This window comes from Suncus etruscus, chromosome 1 (genome assembly GCF_024139225.1).
Source record: "Suncus etruscus isolate mSunEtr1 chromosome 1, mSunEtr1.pri.cur, whole genome shotgun sequence".
Taxonomy (NCBI): domain Eukaryota; kingdom Metazoa; phylum Chordata; class Mammalia; order Eulipotyphla; family Soricidae; genus Suncus; species Suncus etruscus.
In genome coordinates this window covers 52,401,432-52,427,698 of record NC_064848.1, presented here as the reverse complement: position 1 = coordinate 52,427,698, position 26,267 = coordinate 52,401,432, and the positions used below count along the sequence as shown (strand labels likewise).

Genomic DNA, 26,267 nt, shown 5'->3' with positions numbered 1-26,267 from the left:
CAATGGATTACTATGCAGCTGTTAAGAAAAATTAAGTCATGAAATTTGCTTATATATCTATGGTAATGAGATTATTATGCTGAGCGAAATGAGCCAGAGGGAGAGGTTGCTGGCAAAATAATATTCATTTATGTGATTTAAGGAAAAATAAAAGATAGTAAGGTAATAAAATAAAATCCTTAGACAATGAAATGAGAATCAGGACCAGTTCATGGTAGGAAGATTGTCACAGAGAGTAGTTAAGTGCAGTTAAGGTTGTGAACAATGTGACAATGGTTGTTGTAATCTATCACTCTAGACAAGAACTGGGGCTGAAAGGTTAAAGTGATATTCATTGTATCTCTTAATTAGAAATAATTCAAACCACTGTGTCAAAAAAAAAGATATAGTCAGAAAGAGATAAAGAGAGAGTTAGAGAGAGGGAGAAGTAAAATGCCTTTCCTGGACAGGTGAGAGAAGGTGGATCAGAGGGAAAGTGGGGACATTGGTGGCAGGAAAAGTGCACTGGTAAACAGTGATATACATTCTATAACTAAAACTCAGCCATGAAAAATTTATTATTTAATATATATTATATAATTATATACATTATATATAATAATTCAATAAAATAATCATATAAAATTTTACTGAAATATATAAACCAATTAATATAACCCATAAAACATAAAAATTTAATAGGCAGTCACAAAAAATTACCTTTGTACATAACCTTGTTGGATTTGATAGTTGATCTATACTGACTGCTACATACTTACTAATTCTTATACTATTTTACCTAGTTATTAAAGGTTGATGCTTAACCTTTCAAATTTTAATTATAGTTATATTTTTCAAATAATGTCAATGCTTGGTTCAGATAAGTGCAGTTATGTTGTTTGATACATAATGATTTGACTTCTTATTAGTTTGATAATTTTATCAAGTTATAATTGTTGATTTCAACCTCATTTCTAAACAATTGTTTCTCTGAATATAAAACTCTGCTGATAATTTTTTTCTTACCACTTGAAAAGTATTGTGATACTATATCTGACCTGTATCGTTATTAATAAGATAAATTATATAGTGAGTACTAAACCACATAGGAAAAATTTTGTTGTTAATTGTGGGGAGCCAGACTCTCCCTCACAGTCTTAGTTTAAGAACAGCCATATTTTCAGCTAACTGCCATTTTGTAGCAGGCCTGTCCCTAGTTGAACTGTACATATTGTATGTGCCAGTTGGCCATGAGTTGACGCAGATCAAAAGCCACAAGACCACATTCTTCTGGCTCAGGAAGTTCTGAGCTATAGATAGAGCATTGTGTGTAGCAACAAAATATTCTAAACTTGTAACAAATTAATGAGTTCATGCAAAACCCACTGGAATGATTGCTCAGCAAATGTTTGCCTTGTTCCCACCCCCTATTGTATAAAACCTATATAAGCTTTGGCTGCTTGAAAATAAATCGACACCTTGATCAGACTCCTGCCTTGGTGCTACTCCTTTCCCCACCCTATTCTCTTGCAGGTGAAGACCCTTTTCATGACCACAAATAAACTGGAGCTGCAGGCCGGCACAGTTGGCGCCCAACGTGGGGCATAAAAAAACGGCTCTTTATCGGACACCCAAAGTATCCTAGGAGCCTCTCCAGAAAGCTTGGAGGAGGTAAGATCTCGCATATTGTTCATTGTATCCAATAGAATGGGTCAAGAATTGTCTAAAGAGGCTCAATTTAATAAGGGATTAAAGGAGTCTCTCAGGGAAAAAGGAATTGAGGTTCAGAAAAAAAAACATTGTAAAATTATTTTTTCATACATGAAAAATGTCCTTGAATAAAAGTCTGGTGAAATATAGAGAGCCAAGAAGGCTGGTTTTATTTTTAATATTGTGAACAGTAAAAGTTATCCTGGGACGCCCCTATTGAAAAACACGGGCAATCTCTCCCTCAGGGTCCTAAGGTCCTCCCTCCTTAACGCCTCCTCCCTCTGCTGACAGTGGCAGATGATATTGTTTGATGAATTTTGATATTGTGTGATGAATTTTGATACTGTTATGCATTACAGTTTCCCTCTCTCTCCTTCACGTCAAAATTTTCCTTTGTTTTTTTTTTCTTTTCTTTGCTCATCTCCTTGAACTTTTCTTCCTAGCTGTGTCTCTAAATCTGAAGCTCTTTCTATGTGCTGTTTCCTCTCTCCTGAAATTCCCACTACTCACCTTGTTTTAGAACTTTTACTTTGCATTGCTATACTTACCATTCTTTTTGGTTTTTATATCATTCATTGTGGAAGAAGGATTTGAAACAATTTTTGTTTGAGCATTATAATATTTGTTGTGATAGAAGTATTTTAATAACGGGACAGCAAATATATGTACCTGATATATTGTTTTGTAACATGAACTATTTTAGAGTGTTCATTATTTGGTTGTGTTTTGTCACTTGAGTGTATTGGTTTCTCTTTCTTGTAATGTGGAGTCCTCAATTGTCTGTCAATCTGTGGTTTTGTGTTCTGTGTAGCTAGAGAGACATTTTGGAGAGGATGTCAATTCTCCCTTGGAGTTGGTGAAATTTGGCTTGACTTCAGCAGAAATAGTGCTAGTCTGTGTGTGTCCTTGTAGTTGCAAGTTTGATTGCTCTGCTAGAGATGGCAGATAGCAGCGGAGGTAGAAATGAGAGGAATCAGCAACTCAGTTTATGTGGAATTTATAATAAGAATTATTGTCAAATTTGTGCAGCATGAGTATGTCTTTTCTAAAAGCATTTGTATAATTAAGCTTAGTGCATTGGGTGATGTAAAGTAATTTGAAGACATTGGAAATTAGGGAACTTTCTAAATTCATGTCTGTAAGGGTTAAAAGATTCTTCTGGGAGAAAGAGCAATAAGGAGACAAGGGCACTAAAAACCCTTTGTTCATGCCTCTCAGAAATTTTAGAGCAAGGTCATAATTCTGTCACTTGTAATAACAGATTATTGGTAAAAGAACAACCTTTTGGTGTTTTAAAATTCAAATGGACACACAAGTGTTAAAATTTGAGTCTTTTATATTTCTATTAGAAAATTTATTTTGATTTTTAAAGTATTTTAAAAAATTATGTAGAAAATGATTTGGTGAGCCTTTTTAAATAATATTGTTAATTTTATTGCACAGTGAACACCCAGGTGTGCTTTATAGTACCCTTAGTATTAATTTTGTGCTACAGCAATGGCTGTTATTTACTTCTGCATTGAAAGAACTTTCCTTTTAAGTGTATTCAGAAAGTCAGCACATTATACAAATCTGTATATTTGTCTCAAAATGAAGAAATCTAGTATTGATGAAATATATATATATAATTTTATGAGTAATATTTGAAAGTAACTAAATTTTATAAGCCAGTTGTCAACAAGTATCAAATATAATTTTGGTCTTAATATCTAGGTGTGAAAATGCATTAAATGTCTTTAAATATATTTTATAATGATCTAAACATTTTGTTAATTTGGTTTATAAATTTGGTTTATAATATTTTAACATGAATTTCCTGGCAATTTACAAATTATTAACTTGAGGTCTTCAAAGTAGGGTCATTTATTTGCCTTTTAAAGTCAGTTTTTCATACCTGTTTATGTTCTTGTTTTTATTCATTAAATTTTAACACTTTATTATAGCCGTCTTACTGTTCTACTGTAAAACCATTTTAAAGGAAACCTGTTTATTTAAAGCAGATGATATACTTCTAATACTTAAAAATTCTAAACTGCTTATTAACCATTTTACTTAATGTTTTAAACTTCAAATTAGGATTGTTTTGGAAATGTTTTGTGCTAAATCTAAACCTTGAACCTTTTATTTTCAGCAAAGCTCCACTCCATCTATGTTAAATACTTCTAGAAGCTGGAAATGTTTTTCTACAAAAAAAATTTTTTTTTACAAACATGCCGGCTATATATTTAAAAGCGCTTGTCCAATTTTACCTGGGTCAATTTTTCTAACTTAATTTTTGGATCGATCATTTTGTCTGTTCATGTGCATGTTGTGTTGAATGAAGTGGCCACTGGTGTAAAAAGTTTTGTTTGGTGCTGTTTGGTTTTGTGTGAAATGTCTGTTTATTTGGTATCTCTACATTTCATGATAAAATACAGTTTTCAAAGCCTTATCCATCTTTGAGATTTCAATTAATTTTTTCACAACTTGGTCAGTCTGGTCACTTAGCAGCTGATGGACTGTGGCATCTTGCAACTAAAAATCATGTGTTAATAAGTATGTGTTAAGCTGGCTTTGTCCTTCTGGGAACATGGCAGAGGGTTTGGGGAATTGTAAACCCCAGATTTCTCAATGGCCATCAGGGATAAATTTTTCCTGGAGAAAGTCTGAATTTTGTGATCACCCAGCCTTCCTCCCATGCATTAGATAAGGCCAAAGGAAAATGTATTTATGGGCCTCTCAAAGCAGTTCCTCTGACTTAAAGGTTCCTTAAAGTAAATAATCTGGTGAAAAAATGTTACAAATTATTGTAATTAACTTTTCTGATGAAATTAAGCTCTAATACAGGCAGTAAAAATGCCACATGTCCTAAGGAATTTTACCTGCCCTAGGGAATTTGAAGAATGAAGAAAGAATTATCAATTAGTTCAAAGAAACTTCTACAATTTTAAACCAGGTTAAGACAACAATGTAATGTGGGAAAATAAAGGATGACTAAGTCCTGTCAGATGGAAGTAATTATAGCAAATTTTTCTAATATTAAAGTACGATGTCTTAAATGGATAAAAAATAATAATTTTGGGTAATGTTCCTGTTATTAAAAAGGGTAAAGTAACTAAAATTAATTGGAAATATCAAACTTTAAATAGTATAACTCCTCTAGATTGTAAATTTAAAGGTACTTGGTTTTGCACTGGACTAAAATTTTAGTCAATTAGTATATGAAAAATTTTAATACTTATAAGCACAATAGGAAATCATAGCTTTTAAAATTGTATTTAATGTTTTATTTAAAAGTCTTCTTTTCAAATATTATTTATGTAAGAGAATGTGTGGTTATGCAAGAAGAAAAAAAGGGTTTAACACTGGGGAAAAGGAAGAAAATTCTAAAAAAGAGTAACCAGTTGATTGCAAATAGGACTAAAGGTAATTTGCAGAGTAAATTCAGAGAAATGTAAAGAAGGTGAAAGTATGGACTACTGTATAATTAGAAAGGAAAAAGGAAAGTAGGTGGATGCAGAAAGTTTGAGGATGTGCAATAGGGATTGGGAATGTGTAATAGTAAAGAAACTGTATAGTCAAACTGGATAATTATTATTAATATGCCTTAAGTTGACATAAAAGGGGTTTGAATGCTTTAAAATATGTTATAGTGTTCTCATGTTATTGGGTAAAAATGGGGTAATAGGAAATCTTATAAACATCTAAGAGAAAAAGGCTAGTTTTAAGGGAAATAATCAAGAATTTAGGAGGTGGTGCATAGTGATTATTAATCAGAACTCTTTTAAAATTCTAAAGTCTGCCAGAAGTAGTAAGCATTCTTTCTGGTATTCAGAATTAATTTGTGTAATGTAAATTGCTGGTATCTTCTGCCTGTAAACCAAGGCTAGAGGACTAAGTAAACTTTTATTTTCTATATGAAGAATTATTATTTGCTGCTAAGAATATTAATAAGCTTTGTGAATATGGTCATGGTTTAAAGAATTAAAATTATGGAAGATCTTATTGTAAAAAGAACCTCCCAAGTATGCCTCTGTAGCTATAGGCCCCAATGTTATGCTACATCTCATGGCCCCACTCCCTCCCAAACGTATAACCATTTTGCCTCCTGCCAAGCCGTTTCCTTATAAACCTCCTGCAGTCGTGTTTTCACCCACCTCAAAACTGCCTGCCACCCCTGCCTTACCCACAGTTCCAGTCCTTCAACCCACCATTCCTGCCAAATTTGTTTCATCTTTGCAGATCAATGCCTCTGCTGCAGCCCTGACTAACCCTGTCTATGAGGAATGTTGGATTTGCTACTCTGCCCAGCCGACCTTCTATGAAGGAATTGCCACACCTTTGGTATGCTCACTGCTACCAACAACCCTGCTGACCTCTGATGGGGAGCTTAGACGCATCAAGGTATAACTTTGAGTCAGGTCATGGGCATGGGACTTTGCCTACTCAGACCGCATATGCGCCCCCACCCCCCGTCCAATTGTTGAAAATTTGCAATCAAACCATTGTTGTTAACAACTCCTCCATCTTTTTTTCAAGCCCACAACTTCACATATTTTGCTTCCTCCACTGGACTTTCTCCCCATAGTATTGTTAAAATGTTTCTTGCTTATAATGATTATTGTGTTTTAGTTTTGTTAATGCCTGGATTAACCATTAGACCTGTTGATGATTTGCTTTGGGATAAGAAGATTACTATGTTTAGATATAGGCGTAAACCTATTACTGCTATTACCCTTTCTGTTGTTTTGGGTTTGGGTTTTGCTGGGGTGGGTACAGGTATTGCTTCACTTGTGTCTTGGCAAAATAATTTTCATCAATTAACGAGAACTATTGATAGAGATATACAAGAGTTGAAACAAGGCTTAGACTATTTAGCTGAAACCATAGGTTCTTTAGCTGAGGTAATGCAACAAAATCGTCATGGTTTGGATTTGGCCTTTTTGAAAGAGGAGGGAGTCTGTGCTGCCTTGAATGAAGAATGTCGCTTTTTTAAAGATAAGTTAGGCTTGGTTAAAGATAGTATTAGAAGAGTAGAGGATAGTCTGAAGAAACGCAAACGACAAAGAGAACAAAGTGAGTCCTGGTATCAAAATTGGCTTTCAACCTCCCCCTGGCTCACTACCCTGCTCCCTACCATTGTGGGACCCTTGTTGGGCTTCCTCTGCCTCATCTCATTTGGTCCATGAGCTTTTAAAAAGCTAACAGATTTTGTTAAACATCAAGTGGACAGTGCCACAAAAAAGCATGTTGCAGTACATTATCAACAACTGGCTGTTGTTTCATCTGACTCTTTAGATTTTGAGGAATTTCATAACCTCATGGAACAGACCTCTCCTTGGTGGTTTCGGTTGTGGTGTTACCCTCATGGGATTAGCTTGGGTCCACAAGGCGGGTGCGACACCTGCCCCTCTCTCAGATGCCCCTTGTGAAAGCAGCCCAGGTAGCCTAAGACAGGTGCATAGCCCATAATTTTATGTCGCCTTTCTGCTTTACTATATTACAGAGGGGGAACTGTAGGGAGCCATACTCTCCCTCACAGTCTTAGTTTAAGCACAGCCATTTTGCAGCTAACTGCCATTTTGTAGCAGGCCTATCCCTAGTTGAACTGTACATATTGTATGTGCCAGTTGGCCATGAGTTGACGCAGATCAAAAGCCACAAGACCACATTCTTCTGGCTCAGGAAGTTCTGAGCTATAGATAGAGCATTGTGTGTAGCAACAAGATGTTCTAAACTTGTAACAAATTAATGGAATGATTGCTCAGCAAATGTTTGCCTTGTTCCCACCCCCTATTGTGTAAAACCTATATAAGCTTTGGCTGCTTGAAAATAAATCGACACCTTGATCAGACTCCTGTCTTGGTGCTACTCCTTTTCCCACCCTATTCTCTTGCAGGTGAAGACCCTCTCCACGATCACGAATAAACTGGAGCTGCAGGACTGCACAGTTAATTGCTTTCAAATTTATTTATTTATTTATTTATTTATTTATTTATTTATTTATTTATTTATTTAGTTAGTTAGTTAGTTTTTGTTTTTGGGTCACACCCGGCAGCACTTAGGGGATACTCCTGGCTCTATGCACAGAAATCATCTCTGGCAGGCACGGTGACCATATGTTATGCTGGGATTTGAGCCACCATCCTTCTGCTTGCAAGGAAAACTCCTTACTTCCATGCTATCTCTTCAGCCCCACTTTCAAATTTATAAATTGTTTTTCTCTCTTTGTTTTTAGAATTTTACAGTCATGAGTTTTTTTGTTTGTTTGTTTTTATTTTTGGGCCACACCTAGTGACACTCAGGGGTTACTCCTGGATATGTGCTCAGAAATCAACCCAGGCTTGGAGGACTATAGGGGATGCGGGGGATGAAACAAGGTCTGTCCTGAGTCAGCGATGTGCAAGGCAAACACCCTACTGTTGCACCATTGCTCTGGCCCTGGTATAGTTATAAGTATTTTGTGACTTTTTTTCTTGGTTTTTAGTTTTTTGGGCCACACACTGTGACATTCAAGGGTTACTCCTGGCTATGAGCTCAGAAATCTCTCCTTATTTGAGGAACCATATGGGACACTGGGGGATCGAACACAGCCTGTCCTAGGTTAGCACGTGAAAGGCAAATGCCTTTGCACTTGCACCACCACACCAGCCCTTTTTGTGACTTTTTGGTTTTACCCATTTAATAGTTGCTTTGACAAATTTCTCTACTTATTTTTTTCTCACAGTGCTTTTTCAGTACTTCATTAACTTTTCTCTCTTCCCAAAGTCATGAATATAATACCTACTTTCAGAATTATGAGTTCCTTAAACTGTTTATTTTTTTTGGGGGCCACACCCATTTAATGCTCAGGGGTTACTCCTGGCTAAGCGCTCAAAAATTGCCCCTGTCTTGGGGGACCATATGGGACATTGGGGATTGAACCTCGGACCTTCCTTGGCTAGTGCTTGCAAGGCAGACACCTTACCTCTAGCGCCACTTCACCGGCCCCTACACTGTTTATTTTTAATTGGACAATGTATATAATTATATATTCAAATTCACTTAACATTCACTGTTTCCTCTGAAATATGCTTTAAATTTAGTTTATATACTTTAAATTTATCATGCTTTAAATTTAAATTTTAGTTATAAAATCCCAGTTGTCATTCTTTATACCTTTCCTATTTCTGTGATAATACTTCTTTTATTCAAATGAATTAATAATTTTTGGTGTATTTTTGAGACCTATTTCAAGTTTTTATCAGATAATTCTTATACTGGTGCCATATTATATCAACATTCGTTATTTTACTTATCTCTGAGATCTTTTTAAAAAGTATGCATTGTTTTCTTTTGAGGCCACATCCATTGACTCAGTGCTTAGTCCTGGCTTTACTCTCAGAAGTCACTCTTGACAGGTCCTTGGGGACCATATGGGATATGGGGAACAAACCTGGATCAGCTGTGTACAAGGCAAGTGCCCTACTCACTGTGCTATTACTCTAGCCCCTGTATACTCTTAAATTGAGAAAAAATTTGAGTTTTATGTTATATTACTCTGTTTTTATTTTATCCTGCTTTGGCTGATTTCTTTGGACACTGCTCTGGTAATTTTATTACTATTAGGTAAGAGTAAAACTTCTATATCCTTTCTAAATGTACCCCCCTCATCAATTCCTGGCAAAAATATAAATGTTTATCCTAACCTCTCTAAAAGTCCCGTTCAAGTGAAGGGACATGGAATAGAAAACTGATTTCTTAAGTCAGAGGGAGAGACATAGACACAAGAATAGTCTCACTAATCTGAGGGATTAAAGAACAATAAAAGACAGTATGGTAATAATACCCAGAGACAATAGAAAAGAAGACCAAAAGGACCAGCCCTAGACATGAAACTTACAGTGAAGAGTGGTGAGCACAGTTAGAGAAATAACTACATTAACAACTATGGTGTCAATGATAGTGAGTGAGAGAAATAGAATGCTTGTCTGGAAGAGAGGCAAGGGGTAGGGAAGGAAAAATACAGGGGCATTGATGATGGGAAGGTTGCACTGATGCAGGGTGTGTGTAATTTTTATGATTGAAACCCAACTGCAAACATGTTTATAACCATGCTTAAATAAAAATTATTATTAGAAATAAAAATAAATAAAACTGATTTAATCATTACTGGGAAGTGGTCCAAAAGGCTGGAAATTCATGGAATTTACCCAACACCATCCAATGGAGAGGGATTTTATTACTCTGCATAGGAGTAGAAGTCCTGTCTCACTAGGTGATCTTCATTGACATTTCAAGTTTGGGAGACTTCTTAGTAATCCATAGAACTGAGTGTTTACGTCCTGAATTTGCCTTTGTTCCACATACAGTGTGGGAGGGGATAAAAACACTTGAAGGAGGGATTAGTGTTTATGGCATCTAATTAGATTGCTAGAGGTAAAAGCTCAGGATCCTTACTAGACCCTTGTGGGAATGGGTTGGTGAGGAGTACCATCATTTTTCTGTGATATTTGGCAGGAAAAAAACAGCAGTTATGTAAAGTAATTTATCTTCTAGGCTCCAGTCTTAAGTCCTTGGGCTAGAGCCAACAGACTTACTGGAACATTTTAATCTCTATTCATTATCAGTGTTTTCGGTTTACTGGCATATATAAAGTAAAAAGGGAGACTAAAAGAAATTCAACTTCCTTCTTTGTTTTCTTTTTAATTTTAATATTCTCATACTGTTTGAAAAATTTTCATAACTTTTCATTGATTTTAGGAGTAGAAATAAGGAAAGATATATACATTCTCTCCTAAAACATAAAATACTTTAATATTTTAATTTTTAGAAAAGTCGAATCTTACAAAATATAACTGTTAGTTAGAAGAATGAATAGTGAAAATATATTTAGCATAATAGACAATGTTTTTAAGCACAGCCATACTAGATTACTAATGTCAAATCAACACATGTTAATGAATGTTCTCTCTGTTAGTCTCACAATTATTATACATGAGTTGTTTTATTTTCGTCTCTGCATTCTCTCTTACTTTCCTCATTTCTGTATTCATATATTCCCATTTCTTCAATTAAATTATTGAAGGTTATAGAAACATAATATAAAGTACATATTATACAGTGAGTATGTATTTCTTCATGTAATGGTAATGGAAAAACTTGGAGCATTGATGTTAGATACCCTATGTTTAAATCCTTAATTGCTCCTCTCTTAATTTTATGAATGTGCCTTAGTGATTAAAAAGTAAGTTCTTTATTTGCAAAATAAGATTAATTTCTAACATGTTAAAGAAAAATGTTTTATACATGATATTTTTCATACATTCCCTCTGTGACTGTTTTTAATCTTAAAGTTTTTAAGTTGAAAGGTATTTATTCAGAATTATTTACTTTAAAATCTGATTAAACAGCAACAATTTGCAGTAGAAGCAACTATGATAGAAGCAGTATTCTACCATGAGATCAAAAACTAGTTCCATTTTTATTTCAAACTTGATAATTCTCTTTTAGCTTTAACCTATTTTATTTAGATTATAATCTTTTGGTTTTCAACATTTCTTTCACAGAATAATTTATTTTTAGGATTAGGTCTCCTGAAAGATAGAGCCTAGGGAGAACAAAATATAAAGGGAGAGCAGGTGCAGACAGCTATTTGTATGCTTTTCTCTTTCTTATAAGGGTGATACCCCAACTGCTCTAAAACTAATTGGCTTTTATGGTTTAAGCATCTATGTTGACAGAGAGGACTGACAGAAATGCTATTAGACAATTGTTTGCTTTTGCTCTTTGTATTGATTTCAGAAAGGTGCTTCTTTCTAGAGGTGAGTTGTCCTGAATGGCTAATTACCAAAGGAGACTTGAAAGAAGTGAGGTCAGACTTCAAGATATTTTATTAACATTATTTGTTTCCAAAATAAAATAAAATAAAATTGAGTTAGTGAGTTACCTATTATTTTTATGCTCGCAAATAGTGAAAGGGTCAAGAATAAAATAGCAGGTAGATCTTAAGTAAATAGAAATGTGTTTCCTAAAGCAATTTCCAGGTCTGAAGAATAATTGACTTTAGTCAAAAAGTATTGATATATGTGTAGTAAAGAAAGTGTATTGCAGTTTATTTTCTTATTTTATAAAATGAAGACTTTTAATCACACATATACATTTAGAAAGAATTTCAAATACATACTTTAGGAAGCCAAGTATATTTTATTTATACTAAATATTTATAAATTTTTTTAGTTAAAGATCAGTGTCAAGCTAGAAATATTTTCTTAGATTCAACTCTATCATCATTTGATTTAATTATTCAAGTATAGTTTATTCTCTTTTAAACATCTTAAATATACTGTTGACTTTTGCCTGTAGAACTACAGACAGATATCAGTTTCTTCCCATGTTTCTCCTGAACTAATCTTCAGAGAATCAAACAGTGCCCCCCCCCCCTTTTCATTCTGTCTTAGCAATGATAATTTGAATTGCCGGCTCCTAGATGTATGACTGTCCAGAGTAATGATGGAATTTATTGAATTATTTTATAGTCAGAGGTGTCTAATCTAAGGGAAAATTCAGACCAATAAGCTATAATTAGAAATTTGATAAATACCTTTTTCAATGTCTTTAATGAGGTTAATGTGCTTTCTAACTTTTTGTATTTTTCTTCTGGCTAGAATACAGATATGATAGATTAAAATCAACCAGAATATTAGAACATAACATAAATGTTCATTGCATAGGATAATAAAGTAAAAATGTAGTAATGTCAAGATGTTTGTTAGACAAAAAGGCACTTTAATTTGCTAAGATTAATCATTTTTAAGCACCTTATTGTTTGTTAGTTAGTATAGGTCTGCATGTGCAGCTAAAGCAAATCACTGAGATTGTTTCTTAATTCTTTTTCTCTGTTTCATTCTTCTTTTTAGGAGATTAATTTCTGTCAGAAAGTATATTTTCTGTGGCTGGAGTGATAGCACAGCCATAAGGTATTTGCCTTGCACATGGCTGACCTGGGTTGAACCCAGGTTTGATTCCCGGCATCCCACATGGTCCTTGAGCCTGCCAAGAAGAAATTTCTGAGCACAGAGCCAGGAGTAACCCCTGATCACCGTCAGGTGTAGCCCCCAAACTCAAATAAATAAATTAATTAAAAAAAGAAAGCATGTGTTCTGAAAACCATAAAATCATGCCACTCATATGTTTACCATCAAAATCTAAAATGATTGCCCCCAAACCTGTTATTATCTATTCTAATTCCACAACAAAATAATCCAAATGGAACATAATTTAGATGTTGTTTCTCTTAGACTTAAAAATTCAGGTGGTGTCTCATCATTTTTGAGGCCATCTGCATTCAGCCTTTTGGTCTGTCAGTACAGTGATTAGGCCTGGTGGTTCTTGGGTTACCAGTCCCCACTTTGTTCTCAAAGGCCACCAGGGACAGTGGGAGGACTATGTGGTGCTAGGATCAAACTCAGGGACTTAAACAAGAAAGATAGCACTGGGCCCAGATTAGACTTAATTTTTTTCATACAATCTGTGTTAACTACATTTTTTTTGAAAAGCCTATATTTTCAGCAAAGGCAAGTTTTATAATTGTATATAAACTATTTTACTTTTTCCCCAAATATAAAGATGAAACATAATTACTTGGTGACCTAATCAAAATTTTAAATAATTTTTTTATTTTAACAATTTTTATCTTTATTTAAACACCGTTATTACAAACATGATTATAGTCATATGATGACAGTCATGTAAAGAACACCCCCCTTCACCAGTGCAACATTCCCACCACCAATTTCCCAGATCTCCCTCCTCCCCACTTCCCCACACCTGTACTCGAGACAGGCTTTCTACTTCCCTCATTCATTCACATTGTTATGATAGTTTTCAGTGTAGTCATCTCTCCAACTGCATTCATCACTTTATGTGATGAGCTTCATGTCATGAACTGCACCTACCAGCCCTCATCTCTCTTGTCTCTGAGATACTGTTAAAAATGTCTTTCATTTTTCTTAAAGCCCATAGATGAGTGAAACCATTCTGCATCTTTCTCTCTCCCTCTGACTTACTTCACTCAGCATAATAGATTCCATGTACATCCATGTATAGGAAAATTTCATGACTTCATCTCTCCTGACGGCTGCATAGTATACATACATTTCTTTGAAAAGCTTATAGGTTCAGCAAAGGCGAGTTTTATAATTGTATATAAACTATTTTACTTTTTCCCCAAATATAAAGATGAAACATAATTACTTGGTGACCTAATCAAAATTATAAATAATTTTTATAGCTAGTTTGCCTATGTGTTTTGTGACATACACGTTATTTTTGTCTATGTGACACAAAAGCCTAACACTGGAGTGGCAGTGTTCAAGTCAAATAATTAATTATAGGTTTTATTTTTAAACCCAGTTCAAAGGAAATATGAATATGAAAATTAGAAAATGGCACCAGTTAAATGAATATATATGGTTAATCTGATATAGATCACATAAAGAATAAGGCACACTAAGTTAAAAATAAAGCTAAAGGCATAAGTAGAATTAGAGATCTTTCATTTTTCTTTCTTTTCTCACCCTAACCAGTAAGTACTAAACAGTGTGTTTTTGTCCCTGTTCGCCATTATTTAAGGAAACAAAATTTATTTTCAAATGTATTTTATTCATTTTTGCATTTAAATAGCACACATCTTTTCATGCCTTTATTCAAGACCATGAGTTGACATTTACAGCTATAAGTGATGCAAGAGCTACATTAGCATCTATTTATTAAAGATGATCTTTCGTGTACAGTACATCTAGGACATGTAGCCTAATTTACTATACTAACATTTCCAATTTGACTCTGAGTAGGGAGTTGTGCCAAAAGCACTGTTTCCTATGGTGAAATAGTGCCTAATCAGTATTTATGAATAGGGTTTTAGAAGTCACTAAAGAGCACATGAAGAGATTTTACCTTCTTAAAGCACAAATATTGCTGAGCTTTGGGAATCTGTATAGCACATTAGGATGGAATAGCTTTCCTTTTTTTTTTTTCTAAATTGCGGTTAAAAATGTGTAATATAATACTGTCAGTAATTTAAATGAAGTGTACCTCTTTCTTTCAGACATTAATGCTATTTGTTAAACTTTGTAATTACTATGCAAATGAAGTGCTGTACTTAAAAAATGGCAGTGCCAAGAGTACAACAGAGAAAAACAGTTTGAAATTCAAACAAATACAAAATAACCTTCAAGTCTTATAGAACTCAAATAATGTAATTTTTTTGTTCCTTTGAATGCAGGATTTGGGCAAAAATAAGAACTTGTCTTTGTTCTTAATACATAGATAGCAAATGCTTAGAGCCAGAGATGTGAAAGCTTCTGAGACATATTAACTCCCTGATCTTCACAACAGGTAGCTGGTATTTTTATCCCTCTTTTAGAAATAAAGAATCCAAGTCCCAGAGATGCTTAACTCATTTGCTCAGGGTCACTTAAACAAGCCAACGACAGCCACGAAAGGAAATGAATACTCCCAAATTCCAAGCTGTTCTGAGAATCTCCAGATAATAATTACTTGAAAGTGACAGAATTTATGGCTTAAATTATGACTTCATATTATTAAAATAAGCTCAACTAGTAGTTTAATATCAAGTCAGATATATATTTTAGAAGAATATGAGTAGATTTGACTTCTTGAAAATAGTTTCTACATAGAAAGAAGCTGTGAACTTCTGAGCCTTCTCAAAAATGAAGACAAAACATGATGAAAACATTGAACAGGTTTTATAAATTATTTTTTCATTCCGAGTTTCTTGCACTGTGTCCAGCAGCTCAGACACAGATATTTATAGAAATAAAGAGTAAATAAACATATGACTACATGTTAATTAAATAACTTTACAGCTCAAAAGACATCAGGAGCTGAATTCAACTTTAAAATGATCAAGTTCTTCCGGTGGAGACAGTCCTTATTTTGTCCTTCACCCCAAAGCATAAGACGAGTTTAGGGTCAAACTCATACTAATAAATCTTCGCTTAGAGTTGCAGATTCATTGTGGTGAGCATCAGGGAACAGCCCAGGAGGGAATTTATTGACCATTTTGCTCTCTACTGGCCTTACAAACCGCCCTTTCTAAAATTGTGCTTCCTTTCTTTTCTTATAAAAACTAATTTTGTTTCTTGTACCTGTATAAATAAAATGAGTACTTTGAGGACATAAGTTTGCACTTGTCCAACATTCTGGTGGCTTGTTGTCTGACTCTTTAAAAATATTGTTGCTCAGGGCCAGAGAGATAGCATGAAGGTAAGGCGTTTTGCCTTTCATGCAGAAGGTCGGTGGTTCGAATCCTGGCATCCCATATGGTCCCCTGAGCCTGCCAGGAGCGATTTCTGAGCATAGAGCCAGGAGTAACCCCTGAGCACCACCGGGTGTGGTGTGAACCCCCTCCTCCCAAAAAAACCAAAAAAATTGTTGCTCAATTGATTGGTCCTTCAAGAACAGTAGAAACTACTTAGAGGTTGCTCTTTTTCTGGAAAAGTCCCTTTCTGTCAATTTCCCTACCATATATCTGCAAAACAAATCATTGAACAATGAAAAAAAACAAAGCTTCCTTCTTTTATTCTTTTTTTCTCTATTTTTTGTATACTTGAACCTGAATTAGCATGTTATTTTTAATATCCCATTTCTTAGATATAATCATATAAGCTAGAGGAATCTGACTACCTAACATGTTCATAGAAACATTTTGCCATTTTTAGATGACCCTCTTTTAGTTCTTCAAAGAAAATTTTAAGATTTTTTTTTTGACTGAATATGAGTTGGAACATCTGGTGGTGTTCAGGAGCTATTTCTGGTTCTGTGCTGGGGTTGAACTAGAATTAACTGCATGCAAGGCAAGTAAGTGCCTTAACCCATGGAAAAATTTCTAAAAGTTTAAGTAAAAATACAAAACACAGATGTTCACATAGGTAGTCAACATTTATCAAAAAGTGAGAGAATTGTATGAAAGCATTATTTGTGTTTTAGTTAGAAGAGTCAAAATCTATCAATAATGATCAACTCTTAGAAAATTGAATCCTTGATATTCCCTTTGTTTTAGGAAAGTGAGTTTTTGACATGTAGTCAACTAATCAGTGACTCTTACACCATTTTGATTTTGAGTTAGTGATTGTCAAAGAAATAACCATTGAAAAACCCAGCATTGAAAAACCCAGCCAACTGAAAAAGCATTGGTTGGCTGTATTATAAAGGTTTCAAAGCAGCAGGTTCCATAGACAAATTCAGTGTCCAGAGTTTAATCATTGAGCATTTATGACAATAGTGTTGATATAAGCCATGGTATCGAGTGGTTAAAGTTGACAACAGCAATATCTTCCCTATTGTGATGGTATGATTGTGGCAATATGATCTTTAAAGGAGTTCTTTATACTTCTTTGCATATTTCAATTTGTTGTCTTGCTAGTAATTCTATTATCTTTAAATTATTCTTTAAAATAATGTACTATTTAAAATTAAGATATGCATTAAAATAAACTAATGGGTTAAAGTAAATTTGTGTTATTTATAAATAATTTTAAACTATAAGCTTTTGCATTGCTAAAAAATAATGCCTAAAATAAAAAATATACTTGAAGACTATATTTGTTTAATCATGCATCAGACAAACATTCAAGGTTTATAAAGGAAATTTGATGAATAACAACTAATAACAACAAACAACATAACAACTAATCAATAAATAACCATGTCAGAAATGGGTAAAGGAGATGAACATTCTCTTTTGTTTATTATCACTAATTATCACTGAAATACAAATCAAAATGACAATAAGCTGACATATCACACTAGTAAGAATGCTCTATATCAAAATGTCAGAAAACAGTAAATGCTAATGGAGAATGGAAAAAAAGAAAACCTTTGTCCTTTTGTCACTGTTAGTAGAACTGCTCTGTGGTTCAGTGTCTAAGGAAAATGCTTTCCACACTTCTCAAAAAATTATTAGACATTCCATAAAATTCTGAAATTCTTTTTAGACATCTACCCAGAGAACACCAGTTTTAATTTAAATAGATATTTAAAAATATGTAGATTTTTACAGCATCATTCTTTTAGCTAATAATAGGAAACAAATCAAATAATATCAGGAAATAATAGATAAAGAGATTGTAGTACATATATGCAATGGAGTAGTAGTCAGCTAGGAGAAAACCGTGTCTTTCAGTTTACTCTAACTTTGATGGAATTGGGGGAAATCATGCTAAGTTTAGTGAGTTAGATAAATAAAAAGAAACTAATGGATCTCACAAGTACAAAAAAGAAAACAAAGAAATGGATTATATATTCTCCAATGTGATGCAGCCAATTGAATTGTTGTCTGAGGGTTTTGGTTATTAGGTAGGATGCAGAATTTTGGCATAATAGTGGAGGGATCCTAACCCTCTAAAGGAGTATATCATATGGTAGCACTGGAATTTTAAAGCATTGTTATTGTAACATTGTGAAATGACTAAATAACCAAAACAAAACCAAACAAATAGAATAAGAACCCATGTACCATATCAAGGCAAGCAAGAGAAGTGGGCTCTGATTTGTTCTTTGTAGGGTCTTCCCAGAGGTACTAGGGGCTGCTGATGCTGTATCAGGTGTTACTGCAGAGGCCATATGATGTTGGGCATCAAACATAAGTTTTTCTATGTGCCTGGAATGCACCAAAATACTCAGGGCGCTCTCCCAAGACCTGTCTTATTTGTGAGATACTCTAAAATGAGTAAATAAAATGATGACATATTTGATATTGATTGTATGCTTCTATCTTAGAAAATATGCTCAGTAATTGGAACCATAGTTAAATCTTTATGGAAAAATACAAAATACTTTTTCAAATGCACAAATAAGAATAAATATGTCATTCACATTAAAAGTTAATTGTAAAGATGGTAAAATATGTAATATTATCTGAACCATACCTGACAGATATTTACTACTATAAAGTTAAGTTTGTTCTTTCCTTTTCACCATACCTGCAATTAATTATCTATTATCTTTCTCACTCCAAGCATCACCGAAGTGAGCTTGCAAGCACAGCTGAATACATTTACATAAAAATTAAAATACAAAAATCGAAATACAATGAGCTGAAATAGTTTTTTAAAAAGCAAGTAGAAGCCAATGGTCCAGAATCATAGTCAAAAGGTAAGGTGCTTGTCTTGCATGAGGCCAAATCAGGATTGATCCCTGGCACCTTCTATGAACCCTGTGCCCACCAGAAATAATCCCTGAGCATAGAATCAGGATTAATCCAGATGTGAGCTAAACACAAAAATTAAAAAATAAAATGTAAGTAGAAACCATACTTTTGTACTCTGGGATATTAAGCAAATTTTATCATTATGAACAATCATTGCTCATACATGCTTACATTTAGCATTGCAAATATATTGTCAATGGTTGATTTTTCTTACACATGATATGCTTTTCTTCATTTCAGATGTCTCAAGAAGACAAATAGGATGATTCTATTTGCTAGTTTGATTAGAGAAGCTTTGTGCTTACAGGGTAACTAATTAACAAGTAATCGTTCCTAATATAATGGCCCAGGGCCATTGATTCATTTCCATTTTCATTCCAACGGTATAATCATAACTACTGATGTGGAAGAAAAATTATGCTTTATTATATTGTTTTATTTTATTTTGTAAATAACCTTCAGTATATATACATATTTTTTTTCAGACCATGTGAAACTAAAGAAAGCCAAGGAAGTCTCGAGTAAGGCAAAATTCATTAAATTGTTCCATTACTTCAGTACTAAAATTGGAATTATGTTTTTTGCTCTTGAGATGTTATGAGAAATAAGTGAGATCATGTATGAACTTTTCTGAGCTCCATGTCTACCTAATTCATTCTTTTTATAAGTAGCTTTATTTGCCAGAGAGATAGCACAGTGGTAGACCATTTGCCTTGCATGCAGCCAATTCCGAACAGACAGAGGTTTAATTCCTAGCATCCCAAATGGTTCCCAGTGCCTGCAAGAGCAATTTCGGAGCACAGAGTCAGGAGTAACCCCTGAGCACCTCTGGTTATGGCCCAAAATTTTAAAAAAGTATCTATATTCATAAAAGTATATTCTCCCCTCCATTTTCAGGCCAACAAAATAATATTCATAATAAATTGGGCCGCATTATTTCCAAACAAGCTTCTTCAAGTAACCTGGGCTTGCTAAATCCACTAGCTGTCTTCATGTCTTTTCATTCCCCTGAGATTTCTGCACAATTCCCCTGACCTTTTAGTGCCTCTTCAGAAACAAGCTCCCTTAAGGAAGAATGAGGGTATAGGCAGATAGTCCATTAATTTTCTTGTTGACATTTTACAGCCAGTGGTATGTATGACCCAAGCACAGCTAGGGAAAGGAGAAGGTTGCACAGAGCCTGCAGGCCCCTTCCAGAGTTCTTTTCACTACAGAATAATATTAATAATAAACCTTTAAAATTCTGGGACTTACAGTGAAAACATCCACTGAAAGACAGAGGTATTGACGGAGTTTTGTGAGTGAAAAAGAAAAACAAGTCAGCAACAAAAACAAAAATTTCTGTGACATTCTAGGATGTATAATGTGTAGTATTTCTACACAAATTTTATTTCATTTTATTTTTTAATTATTCTTTTAAACATTTGATCATTTTAAATATTTTATCACAATATTTTGAACAATGTGATTAAACAGGCATACAAATAAGTAAAATCTACTTAATAACATTTAGTTTTAATTTCACATGTATCTGTCAGTATAGTATTATGGAAAATATAGTTTAGATACTGATAAAAATGATTCATTTTTGTTGCAAACAATACCATATCATTTTCAATGAAACTATTTACACTTTTCATTATTGTTAATAAAAGCTCATCACATATTTTATCATTTAATCACTGTTCCTTACCATTTATGTAATCAAATGTCAATAGCTAACCATTATATTTTTTATTTACCTTTTAATAATAATGTATTCAAAGACATAGGTGCTACTTGACTATTGCTTAATCTACCTGTGAATGATGATTTAAGTTAAAATTGTCAGTTAATCTAAGGGTAGAAATATTTTAAATGTATCTTTTATACAACATAAAGAGATTATATATACTTCATAGATGTTTAATTTTCTTTAGAAAAATTTATTTTCAAAGATAAAATAAGTACAAATCTCAAAGTATTCTTGGAAGGCAAAGAAAGACATGGCAGATATATAATATCTGTCTTGAATAAATGCAGAGTTCAAGTACAAAATAAGTGATTTGCTTGAAGTGACACCTCCAACTCATTCAGAGTAATGTTCCAGGACCTAAGCCAAGCTTCCATTAGTTTCAGTTCACTTCATTTACTTTGACCCTAAAGACAGCTTTGCAAACAACTTAATTTCACTGTCCACAAGTCACTTGGAGGATGTTCAGTCTGTACCATCATGCACTGAAAAATCTAAAACATAAACTGTTGTTTATTTTGAAAATGCCTGTCACGAATCTGTGATAGAAAACTCAGCAGTCATTTTTTCTTTATAAAATATGACCTAACAGAGGTTATTTTAGAAAAATTTTCCCAAGATGACTACTATTTAGCAGTTTGCATCTGGTTAGCCAATTTATATTTTTTGGTTACATATGAATTCTTTATTTATTTTCAGTTCTTATCTTAAATTTCATGTAAGAAAAATTAGAAATTTACAATAAAACATGTTTCTATTTGGCATGCTAAAAATTTGGTCAGTACCACTAAGATCATGAGAAATTAATTTTTTATTTGGTTACACCCTCTTAGGCTTAGGGGTTACTCCTGGCTCTGGGTTCAAAAATTACTCTGGCAGACTTGAGGGACCCCTTAGGGGACACCTGGGATAGAACTCTGGTTAGCTGTGTGCAAGATAATCACCATGTCCACTATGTTATTGTTCTGGCCCTCACATCATGTGAAACTAAACTGTTTTACATAGTATCTTGTTTCCTTTTTATTATTTGATAGAAACAAATCTCTATTTTATAGGAACAATCATTGTTAAAGATTTTGGTACTTGGTGACATTGAGCTATTCCAATGATTTTCATGTCTTCAATTTTTCCCCTAGAACTTATTGTAGTAGAATTTTCAAAATAAAAGAATGTGTTCTACATATTAAGACACAGGAACAAAATTTACTCAAAATTGCACAAAATTGACTAGCGTGTATCTACCTCAGAAGAATAGAACCCTTCTATGAGGTATAGTTTGTACCTAAAATCTTGCCATTACTTTATTATAACTTCAATTTTTATTAGTTTGAAGGTTAATATATTTTGCATTGAGACAACTGAATAGTTGGAATAAGAAAGAAAGAAAGAAAGAAAGAAAGAAAGAAAGAAAGAAAGAAAGAAAGAAAGAAAGAAAGAAAGAAAGAAAGAAAGAAAGAAAGGAAGGAAGGAAGAAAGGAAAGAAAGAAAAGGAAGGAAAGAAGAAAGAAAAGAAAGAAAGGGAAGAAAGGAAAAGAAAGAAAAGAAAGAAAGGAAAGAAGGAAAGAAAAAGAAAGAAAGAAAGAAAGAAGGAAGGAAAGGAGGAAGGAAAGGAAGGAAGGAAGGAAGAAAGGAAAGAAGGAAGGAAGAAGGAAGGAAGGAAAGGAAGAAAGGAAAGTAAGAAGAAAGAAAGAAAGAAAGAAAGAAAAGAAAGAAAGAAAGGAAGAAGAAAGAAAGAAAGAAAAGAAAGAAAGAAAGAAAAAGAAAGAAAGAAAGAAAGAAAGAAAGAAGAGAAAGAAAGAAAGAAAAGAAAGAAAGAAAGAAAGAAAGAAAGAAAGAAAGAAAGAAAAAGAAAAGAAAGAAAGGAAGGAAGGAAGGAAAAGGAAGGAAGGAAAAGAAAAAGAAGAAGGAAAGAAAAAGAAAGAAAGAAAGAAAAGAAAAAAAAGAAAAAGAAGAAAGAAAGAAAGAAAGAGAAAGAAAGAAAGAAAAGAAAGAAAGAAAGAAAGAAAGAGAAGAAAGAAAGAAAGAAGAAAGAAAGAAAGAAAAGAAAGAAAGAAAGAAAGAAGAAGAAGAAGAAAGAAGAAGAAAGAAAGAAGAAAGAAAGAAAGAAAGAAAGAAAGAAAGGAAAGAAAGAAAAAGGAAAAGGAAGGAAGAAAGAAAGAAAGAAAGAAAGAAAGAAAGAAAGAAAGAAAGAAAGAAAGAAAGAAAGAAAGAAAGAAAGAAAGAAAGAAAGGAAGGAAGGAAGAAAGAAAGGAAGGAAGAAAGAAAGAAAGAAAGAAAAACTGCTGACTGAAATTATATCCATTTTGGGCATTAAGGTAATAGGTTCTTGATCAAATAATAATCTGTATACTCAAGATATTTGAATATTTCACCTATCTTCATTATTTGGGCAAAAATGAGCTCACTCACGTTTAGAATCAAAACTATTTTTTTGTGGTACCTTTGTAGGCTAACATGATGTAAAATAAATGAACCTCAAGACACTCAAGCTCTTTAGAGCCTGAATATATCACCTTACATAGCAAAATTATCCTTGCAGAGGGCATAGGAGATTATTATAAATTGTTTGGATGCACTAATGTAGTCACAAGAACTCTTACACAGGAAGAAGGGAAAACAATTGAGAAGTAATATAATTGAAATTAAAGTGCTACAGCCATATAGAATTCTTACAATCTCTTGAAGCCTGCTGAAAAATTAAGAACTGGTTTCTTGTTTTATTCTTCCAGAAGGAGCTAGTCCTACTCACATTTTGATTGGACTCTGATAAAAATAAATTTTGGAATTCTGGTCTTGAAACCTGCAAAAAGACAAAATACATGTATTTTCGTAAGATATTTCCATTCCTAGTCATTTGTTAGAAAGCAGTAATAGCGAAAGAATATAGTAATATTCTGAAGAGTCTCACCAGAAATTGCACTTTGTTATCCCATCCTGCAATGGGAGATCCAATACCACCTACTACTATAAGTACATTGTTTACTTTGAAATTTCTCTTAGTAGAGTGGTTTGTGAACATCATTTGCTTCAGCATGATAAAAGAAACACATTTTAAGTTGAGTAGCAGTATACAACTATGAAGATTTAATTGTTAGGAAGGAAGTAATTAAAAAAACTTAAGAAATTACTCAGAAGTCAGATGTCCAAATTTAAAATCCTGCAAATTTCATTTCAGTCTGCATCTTAACTAAGCTACTTAAAATCTCAGCACTTTATTTTTATTCATTTGTGAAGAAGAGGTAAGAATAATTTTATTATGGTTGATGAAAAGAGTAAATGAATCATAACAATAAATTTATAAGGTAAATGGAGTAAAATGATTTAATCTAGGATATTTTATGTAAGGTGTATTATTGTAACTCAATGCGTTTTGTAGTTAGACCACTGTTTATCCTTGTCTGGAAATATTATATAGAAACAAAAATTATTATTGATTATTAAGAATAAGAATTATTTAAAAAGACATTGAATAAAAATATAGTTTTATTTATTACTGTGTATCAGTTATAATTTTAACCTCAAAAATGATTTATAAATAAGAACTCAAATGACCTCTTTACATTAGTTGTTAAATAAAGAATTAGTTGAAATTATTAAACTTATTTGTTCATTTAATCTCATTAATTTACCTATAAGTTTAAATATTCTTTACATTTTTCAATATTTGCTGATCATATACTATGTTATATGGGAGGGTCACATCTGAATATAATAAATATTGAAAGAAATAAAATAGTCCAGCTCTCAATTATGTTACAATGGGAAATGGATAGGAAAGTCGATAGACAATCACAATGCCCTTCAGGATATAAAGTGATAAAAGAGGCTAAAAAGTGATGAGATGAAGAGGTAGGGGAGTATGAGATGGGTGCATACTTTGTTGATTTAAAATTAATGTAGCTCTCAGTTATATACCAGTTTTCCACATATGCACCTTTATAATACACTTATGGAATCTCTCATTTTAATAATTAGATACCAATATTGGGGTGCTTAGAGTCTAATTAAGGTGCTAGGATTGGCATTGGAAACGTTCTATTCTTAAAACTTTTTCCATTATACCATGTTGCATGTAATAGAATTATTTCTTATAAATAGTATTTAACTTCTTAAGATTGTGAGGAGATAGCTATTCCTATATTATCAAAACCAAGATAATATTTTCTCATATTCATATTTTTTTTACAGACATGCATTAAGTAAGTTTTATGCTATCCATCTTAGGTTCTCTAACTACAGGCATTTTTGCATGTAATATGAATACAATATAGCCCTATAATATGAAACTGACATTTATTCATTTAGCAAGGCATTCATTCATTCATTTGTTCATTAAAAACCTTAATTGTACATCTATATTAATTTGTGTTAAAAATGAAAAGTGTTGGTGAGTAAGAAATGGCTGACTGTGGGGACTGCCAGGTAAAGTGCTGATTGATTCACCAACGGAGTCTCCGCCCTGCTGTGCTTCTTCTGAGGAAACTGAGGACCTCAAGGGAGCCCTGTCCTGTGCTCTCTGTCTTTTCTGAATCCTTGAAGTTCTCCTCAGAGCCCTGGGAAACAAACCCCCAAAAAACTGCCTTCTGAAGCTACCCAGCGAGCAAGTGAGTGAGCAAGAAACAGCTGACTGTGGGGATTGCCAGGTAAAGTGCTGATTGCTTCACCTGCAGAGTCTCCGCCCTGCTGTGCTTCTTCTGAAGGAACTGAGGACTTCAGTGGAGCCCGGTCCTATACTTCTCTGTCTTTTCTGAATCCTTGAAGCTCTCCTCAGAGCCCTGGGAAACGAACCCCCAAAAAACTGCATTCTGAAGCTACCAGCGAGTTAGTAAGAAATGGCGCACTTTACAAGCCCAGAAAGGGGAAGCCGCTAAACTCTGGTGGAACTGAGATGCCAGCACTTCTGCCTGCCTATTTTCTGTGCTGTGCTCCATTTTCGGCCTGATTTCATCCTGTGTGTGGCTCATCAGCAGATCCAAAGGGTAATCAGAAACTACTTTGAGAAATTCTATGCCACTAAAAATAAAAACCTGGAAGAAATAGATTATAAGAATTTTATAATCTTCCACGGTTAAATGAAGAGGATGTAGCATATCTAAACATACCCAACACTATTGAGGAAATTAAGACAGTAATCAAATATCTGCCCAGATGGATTTACTAATGAATTTTTTCAAACCTTTCAAGAGGAACTTCTACCAATCCTGGCAAGACTCTTTCATGAAATTGAAAAAAAAAGAACACTTACAAATAGCTTTTATGAAACCAACATCACCTTGATACCTAAACCAGTCAGAGATGCTACCAAAAAAGAAAATTACAGACCAATATCGCTGATGAATACAGATGCAGAGATCCTCAACAAAACCCTGGCAAATAGGATTCAATGACTCATTAAGAAGATAATCCACTACGATCAAGAAGGTTTCATCCCAGGAATGCAAGGATGGTTTAACATCCGTAAATCCATCAACATAATACACAACATCAACAATAAGAAAAATAGAAATCACATGATCATATCAATAGGCGCAGAAAAAGCATTTGATAAGGTCCAACACCCATTCTTGATCAAAACTCTCAGCAAGATGGGAATGGAAGACACCTTTCTCAATATAGTTAAGGCCATCTACCACAAGCCAGAGGCAAATATTGTCC

At 33.6% G+C, this 26,267-nt stretch overlaps 1 non-coding gene across 1 annotated transcript; it reads left to right on the top strand.

Moving 5' to 3' along the window:
• Positions 1-3,124: 3,124 nt before the first annotated feature.
• LOC126030789 (small nucleolar RNA SNORA22) lies at positions 3,125-3,254 on the top strand. Its single transcript, XR_007503183.1, has one exon. It is a non-coding gene; the product is annotated as a small nucleolar RNA SNORA22 (small nucleolar RNA).
• The last annotated feature ends 23,013 nt before the right edge of the window (positions 3,255-26,267 follow it).